Here is an 8,173-nt window from a genome sequence, read left to right on the forward strand (position 1 = left end):
TGTGGCGGGAGGAATTTCTTTTCTGGTCCAGTCTATTTGGAGTTCTATAGGCTTCTTTTATGTTCATGGTTATCTCTTTCTTTAGGTTAGGGAAGTTTTCTTCTATAATTTTGTTGAAGATATTTAGTGAAGTTGGAGGTCTTCACTCTCTTCTATTCCTATTATCCTTAGGTTTGGTCTTCTCATTGTGTCCTGGATTTCCTGGATGTTTTGGCTTAGGACCTTTTTGCATTTTGCATTTTCTTTGATTGTTGTGTCAATGTTTTCTATGGTGTCTTCTGCACCTGAGATTCTCTCTTCTATCTTTGGTATTCTGTTGGTGATGCTTGCATCTATGTTTCCTGACTTCTTTCCTAAGATTCTAACTCCAGAGTTGTCTCTCTTTGTGATTTCTTAATTGTTTCTACTTCCAAGTCGCAGGGTGGCAGGAACAGGATCCTCTCAACTTCAGTCTACAAATAGAAGTGACAGCAGTGGATCTATAACCCTCTCTGCCCCTTCCCTGCAAGTGGAGTGCCTGCCTTCAGGGAGTGTTTTAACCTAGGGACTCAGGTAAGATCTGCATTTTTCTCTATGGTGACTTTCTAAGGTGGGACCAGCCAGGAGGCTCAGGCCTCAGAAGTCGCAGGGCAGCCTAGTCAGGATCCTTTCTACCTCAGACCACACCTAGATGGGACATCAGAACCACAGCCCTCTCTGCACCTTTCCCACAAGCAGAGATCCTGCCTCCAGGGTGTGCTCTGATCCCAGGACTCAGGACAGACAACTGATCCACAGCCATCTGCACCTAGGATTTACCAGAGGAGAGCTGATCTCCCAGAAGTGCTGACACCAGCTTACAGACCCACAGGAGGAACAAGCTCTAGTCAGAGACAGCAAGAACATCAAACATCAGAGATCAACAGATGGCGAAAGGCAAACACAAGAATCTTACCAACAGAAACCAAGACTACTTGGCTTCATGAGAACCTAGTACTCCCACCACAGCAAGTCCTGGATATCCCAAAACACCGGAAAAGCAACATTTGGATCTAAAGTCATATCTCCTGATGGTGCTAGAGGAATTTAAGAAGGACATGAATAACTCCCTTAAAGAAACACAGGAGAACACAGGTAAAGAGGTACAAGCCCTTAAAGAGGAAACAAAAAATATCCCATAAAGAATTACAGGAGATCACGAGTAAACAAGTAGAAGCCCTTAAAGATGAAACACAAAAATCCCTTAAGGAATTACAGGAAAATACAAACAAACAGGTGAAGGAATTGAGCAAAACCATCCAGGACCTAAAAATGGAAGTAGAAACAATTAAGAAATCACAAAGGGAGACAACTCTGGAGTTAGAAATCTTAGGAAAGAAGTCAGGAAACATAGATGCGAGCATCACCAACAGAATACAAGAGAAAGAAGAGAGAATCTCAGGGGCAGAAGATATCATAGAAAACATCGACACAACAAAGAAAATGCAAAACACATTTTTTTTTTACATCACATTTAACTATAGTTTCATAACTTTATTTCTGCATCAAAATTGCCTATCTGGTACTTAAATATACTGAGGTCTGATGAAAGGAAATACAAAAGGGACAAAAGGAAATACAAAATACTCAGTTTGAAGAGAAATGGAGACTAGGAAATGTAAGGCTGGAGCTTAGGGTTGTGCTGAAAGAGATAAGGCAATTGAGGAGGGAATAACCTATAAGGAACTAAAGGGAGAGATGCCCTCAGAGGAAGATCCCATCCATCCAAGCTTCCAAATATTCTGAAAAACAACAAAGAAAGCCACTGTAAATATAGTTCTGGTAACCTGGCTAATTCTCCAGGGGAAAACAAAACTTGGAAGCATTGCAAGCATGGTTCTGGCTTTAAAGTCACAAAAGATACATAAGTAAAGATGTTATGGAATCTTTCTCTGTACTTAAGAAGAACTTCTGTGTCTAGATAGTGTGTTGTAGGGAGATCCCTACATAAAGGTCTTAAGAGAACAAGGAGCCTTCAGATGCTGCTGAGTGAACTGATACCTGGATTGATTTAGAGGTCCTAAAATGTTGGGCATGATAGCTCTGTGGGATGTCTACCAAGGAGAGCTGTCCAGAGAGAACAAGACTAACCTGAGACAGAGCTGAGTCTTTCAGGCAACTAAAGCTAGATGAGCAGGCATAGCTAACCATTTGACCTTGGATACAGAGCTGCAGGATTTGTAGGTTGCCCTGCTTAGTTTGCTCTTTCTTCATAGTGCCTGAATTTTCTTTTGGAATGGCAATGTATATTCTGTGCCATTATATGTTGGAAGTATGTGATTTGTCCGTTGATTTTATAGGGTGCTACAGTTAAGAGATTGCCTTGAGTCTCAGAAAAGTCTTTGGACTTTCAAATAGTGTGGAGACTGTGAAAGACTATGAAAGAAGTTCAAAGTTAGCCTGAATACATGTTGATATGTATTGATATGACCATGAGACTATAGGAGGCAGGAAGTAGAATGTGGTGATTTGGTGTCTCCCATAAATCTCAGGCGTTGGAATACTTCATTCTCAGTTGGTAGCTGTTTGGGAAAGATTAGAAGATGTGGCCTTGTAGGAGGAGGTGTATCACTAGCAGCCAGCTTAAGGTTTTAAAAGCTTCCCAACATCCCTGGCATACTTTCCTTGCCTGGTACTTGGTGATAAATATGTAACCTCTCAGCTATTTCTGCCACCATGCTGCCATGCCCAATCTGGCTCCAGAGAGGAAACTCATTAGAGTGTGAAAAAGGGTGAACACACACACACACACACACACACACACACACACACACACACACACACCACAGGTGACTGGGTTGACTGGACTCTTTAATGGAGAAGCTCAATGTGTGAATAATACGCATTCAAATAGGGAGGAGAGGTTGTTGTAGACACCTGAACAAAGAGGTATGGTTTATACTCTACAATTGAATTGAGTAGGAGATTTAACTAATATGAGTAGGAGCAGTCTCTGTAGGGAAATAGTTTTTAATGCCATAAATATAGCAAGGGAAAGAGGGAGAAACCCATGGTTGAGTTTTTTTGCACACAGTATCACTATCTGTACATTGGCCAGAGAAAGGCTTTGCCATCCCTCTGCATCTCACACCAAGGGGAAGGCTTTGCTACTTTCCTAAGTCTGAAGTTATGGTCCTTGGCATGGAGGGCTTATGTCAACAACACACATTCACTCAGAACCTCAAGTGCCCAGGGCTTCCTGTGCTTCCATACCATACATTAGCTCCACCATCATGGACTCTAACCCTCTGAAACTGTAAGCCCAATTAAATGTTTCCTTTTGTAAGCATTTTTTTGTTCATGGTATTCTAGCACAGCAATAGAAAAAGCAACTAAGATACTTACCTGGCAGGGTAGACACCATGATCATGAATGTGATTTTCTCAGGTGATTTATTATCCTTTGCATGCCAAGTATTTCAAATCCTGTGATTTCTTTAAATTCAGGGAATTCGACTGCATAATTTGTGATAGCGGGGGGGGGGGAATGAGCTTGAGTTCTCCTCTAGCCCTGCCCCCACCAAAAAGAAAGAAAGCAAAAATAAGAAAGAAAGAGAAAAAGAAAAGCAACTAAGAGAGTTGTATTGCATCATAAGAAACATGTGGAGCCATTTAGACACACCGGCTTGAGCTACAGGATCAAAGCCACTCAAAATCTCAGCGATAGAACACAGTTGTATTCCCTTTCCTGGTGTGATTCTGGTGTGGTTAAGCTGAGGAAGAGGGCACTCTGCTTCTCATCTCTGTTCACTGCTTCTAGCCAGGGAAACACAAGACTTACTGTGGTGGGGTGTAGTAGAGGGAAGACAGGAAAGCATGTATCTACTCCGAATATCTCGGCCTAGATTGTGAAGGATGATTCTCATATTTTATGGGCAAAGGTATTCATAAGATCAACCCAAGGTGTGAGATAAAAACAAACAAGAGAGAAACAATCCTACAAAAATTCCATGACATTGCATGTCTTGGAAAAATTAGAGATATTTGGTGGACAGTATTTAAGAAGCTAACACACTGGCTTCCTGAAGTCAGAGAGCAACCCAATTGGATAGTATGCTTGGTGCTGAGCAAGAAGCAAGGCTCTGAGGTAAAGGTACACCAGTTTGATCAGCTCCACACTGCCTGTCTTGCTTCCCATAAAGCAAGGCTTTGCTCGGAATTTTTTGTTCTCTTTCCTTAGTGCCCTGTGATGATGTGACAGTTTCATCTTCTAGAGGAACTTGAGTTTATATGGCATGGATTCCTAAGAGTCTGCTTCACCCAGGCTACCAGAGCCACCTTCCCTCCCACTGTTTGGAAGGTAGTTTCAGGTTAAGAAATGAGTGTATGGGATGTCATAGAGGTAGCGGGGTGAGCATAGGAAAGAAAAGACTAGTCCTGCAAGCACAGAGGAGAATTCAAGAAGTCAGAGGCACAGAAGTGAAGACTGGATGTGCACTCTCTGGAGAGCAAATCCTTAACATTAGCTCCCTCCCTTCCTCCCACAAAGGGTGTCCCTGGATCATTGTTCTCTCTAATTGCAATTAGTCATACTTTGTTTATTTTTTTCCCCTCCTTGGTGGCCTGACAGAAGTGTTGGCCACACACCATTGAGGCATGGTAACTCATTGATCTAGAAGGCACCATTACTCATATGTGTGTGATCAAGTTTACTCTTGACTGTGCTTTGTGTATAATGAAGCTGTGGGAATCTTAGGCTTGAAGCATTTTTTTTTCTGGTAAATGGGCTGAGGTTCAGTAGGTTTGGTAAATAACAGAAGTCAGACAACAGGCCTCATGACCTCTAATCTTCCACAGAGACCTGGCTGGAGCTGAGTATTGTTTGCAAGTCTGGATGCTATAACTAACATTCCAGATGGGATCTCAGGAGATGAAGGCCCAGAGACCCTTGGAATATGTGTATAGATTTGTCTGTAAGACCACACAGAATCAGTAGCCCCACCCTGCAGTTTCAGGCCAGGTCCTCCAGTGTTGACTCAGACCATCCCATGCTTTTCAGGGATGTTTGTAGTCCTCTTCAGTTTGTCCTTGAAGCTGTCCTGCTTTATCTGTGCCCTAGGTATTTCCTTTTTCTTTGGTTCTCCTTTATGATCTGACTGTTCCTGTCTTCCTTATACATGCCTTTCAATTTCCACAAGTCATTCTGATTTTACTTGTTCTGTAGGATTGGGCTGGGGGCCTCACAGTGTCTGTCTTCTCTAATGAGTACTATTGGGAACAACTTTGCCATCAATCAGTCTGTCTGTCTATCCATCCATTAATTACCTTTCTACCTTTCTGTCTATCTACCCATCCATCATCTTTCCATCTGTCTGTCTGTCTATCTATCTATCTATCTATCTATCTATCTATCTATCTTCCTACCTACTTATCCATCTTCTATCATCTAATTTTTCATTTTTCTGTTCTTCCTTGTATTTGTTTCTTGCACTTGCAATCATGTTGCTTTTAACTTTATGAACATACCTCACGTTCCCATCCTGTCATGAGTAATGGCCTTTCAGAGGTATATATGGGAGGGGAAGTATATAGATGCAAGAATACTTCTATGGACTTCAGTTGTGAGCAAAGGCTATCCCATCTGTTGGAACAGAAACAATTGTCTCACATCCTTTGAGGATTTCGTGGTCACACCCAAGAGTCTGAAGTCTGGAAGTCTTACAACTTTATTATAATTATTCACTTCCATTGGCTGATTTTCCCTTTATTTGGTTTTCACATATATTGTCTTCTAAAGGCGACCTCACTTTCAACCAACATGGCTGAGAAGGTATTTGTTTACTTCAATTTCTCTCATCATATTGTTAATGATTCAAGTCATCTGTAGTAGCAGATGATATTTATGCCTTAGCAACACTTAGACTCATTTTGTGAGCACTGCTTATTCATTTCATGACAATAATACAAAATATAATGGATTCATTGATATTTTCATGCATTCATATAAATATTTGTATTATATTTATGTTGTATTACCCTCCCTTACACACTTTCTCTAATAGTCATATTCTCCTTTTATATTCTTTAAAAAAAAATCTAGATTCTGCTTATGAAAGAAATATGCGGTAAGTTTTCTGTATTTGGCTTATTTTGTTTAACATGATAACCTCTAACTCTATATTCTCTTGCAAAAACAACAAAACAAAACAACATAATTTCAATTTTCTTGAGAGTTTATGGTATTTTCTTTATTCATTCATCTGTTGATGGGCAGCTGGGCTAACCCCATAATTTGGCTGTTATGAATAGTGATGTGATAAAGAAGGAACACAGGTAGCTAGGCTGTGTGCTAGCTTTGATTCTTTTGGGTGTACACCCAGGAGTGGTAAAGCTGGATTGAATGCTGGTGTCTCAGGCTTTTGGATGACCCTTTATATGGATTTCCAGAGTGACTACACTAGCCTGCAATGCCACCAACTGTGTATGAATATCCTACACATGGTACACAAGTACACTCACTGGTATTTGTTGTTATTTTCTTGATTAGAACTATTATGAGTGGGGTAAGATGAAACCTCAGTGTGTTTTTTACTTCCATTTCTCTGATAACTAAAGATGTTAGACACCTTTTCATGCATTATTGGTCATTTGTTCTTGTAAAACATATTTAAGTCTTTTTGTTCGATGTAATATATAAAGAGGAGATTGATCTTATTTTTCATTATCGTAGTTTCAACACCTTTAAACCAGGACTTTCTCACTAGCTCACTTTTCTACATGAGACTTATACTGATGCCAGTTCTTTGAGTGCACCCTTTCCTTTCCTGCATTTCTCTGAGTACATGTACATTTTCTTTCTCTGATTTTCCCATTTTAGAAGGCTCTTAACTGAACATGCCCAGGATCAGAAGTGAGGAGGATACAACTTCTGTCCCAACACCAGGAGTAACTGGGACCAGCAGGACCAGGCACACAGGAACTCTGCCAGCCCAGTGGCTCAGATTCCTTCTGGTCTGTCTGGGCTGGTGCCCTGAGTAGACCTTGGGCACAAACTCTGTTGCCAGTCCCAAAACACCCAGAGGAAGCTGCTGCACTCCCAGATGCTCTAAGAAGCCCAGGATCACAGGATCCCAGAATCACAGGATCACAGAGACAGCTTGACTCTGAGGAGTTCTGACACAACCAAGATCACTGGAAGGACAGACTCCAGTCAGATTTAGCAAGGGCAGGTAGCACTAGGAATAACCAGATGGCAGGAGGGAAGCGTAAGAATATAAGCAACACAAACCAAGATTACTTGGCATCATCAGAACACAATACTCCCACCATAGCAAGTCCTGGACACACCATCACACTGGAAAAGCAAGATTCAGATATAAAATCACTTCTCATGATGATGATACAGGACTTTAAGAAAGACATAAATAGCACCCTCAAAGAAATACAGGAGAACACAGGTAAACAGCTAGAAGCCCTTCAAGAGGAAACACAAAAATCCCTTAAAGAACCACAGGAAAACACAATCAAACAGGTGAAGGAAATGAGCAAAACCATCTAGAATCTAAAAATGGAAATAGAAACAATAAAGAAATCAGAAATAGAGACAGCCCTGGAGATAGAAAACCTAGGAAAGAAATCAGGAGTTGTAGATGCAAGCATCACCAACAGGAAACAAGAGCTAGAAGAGAGAATCTCAGGGGCAGAAGACACCATAGAAAACATTGACACAACAGTCAAAGAAAATGCAAAAAGCAAAAAGCTCCTAACACAGAACATCCAGGAAATCCAGGACGCACTGAGGAAACCAAACCTAGGGATAATAGGTATAGAAGGCTCCCAAGGTAATGGGCCAGTAAATATCTTCAACAAAATTATAGAAGAAAACTTCCCTAGCCTAAAGAAAGAAATGCCCATGTTCATACAAGAAGCCTACAGAACTCCAAATAGACTGAAACAGAAAAAAATTCCTCCTGTCACATAATAATCAAAACACCAAATGCACTAAACAAAGAAAGAATTTTCAAAGCAGTAAGGGAAAAAGGTCAAGTAATATATAAAGGCAGGCCTATCAGATTTACACCAGACTTCTCACCAGAGGCTATGAAAGCTAGAAGATCCTGGGCAGATGTAATACAGACCCTACAAGAGCACAAATGCCAGCCCAGGCTACTATACCCAGCAAAACTCACAATTACCATAGATGGAGAAAACAAGAT

At 41.0% G+C, this 8,173-nt stretch overlaps 1 pseudogene; it reads left to right on the plus strand.

Moving 5' to 3' along the window:
- Positions 1-3,355: 3,355 nt before the first annotated feature.
- LOC116074172 lies at positions 3,356-3,532 on the plus strand (annotated as a pseudogene).
- Positions 3,533-8,173: the final 4,641 nt, after the last annotated feature.

The sequence above is a fragment of the Mastomys coucha genome, unplaced genomic scaffold (assembly GCF_008632895.1).
Source record: "Mastomys coucha isolate ucsf_1 unplaced genomic scaffold, UCSF_Mcou_1 pScaffold23, whole genome shotgun sequence".
NCBI lineage: Eukaryota > Metazoa > Chordata > Mammalia > Rodentia > Muridae > Mastomys > Mastomys coucha.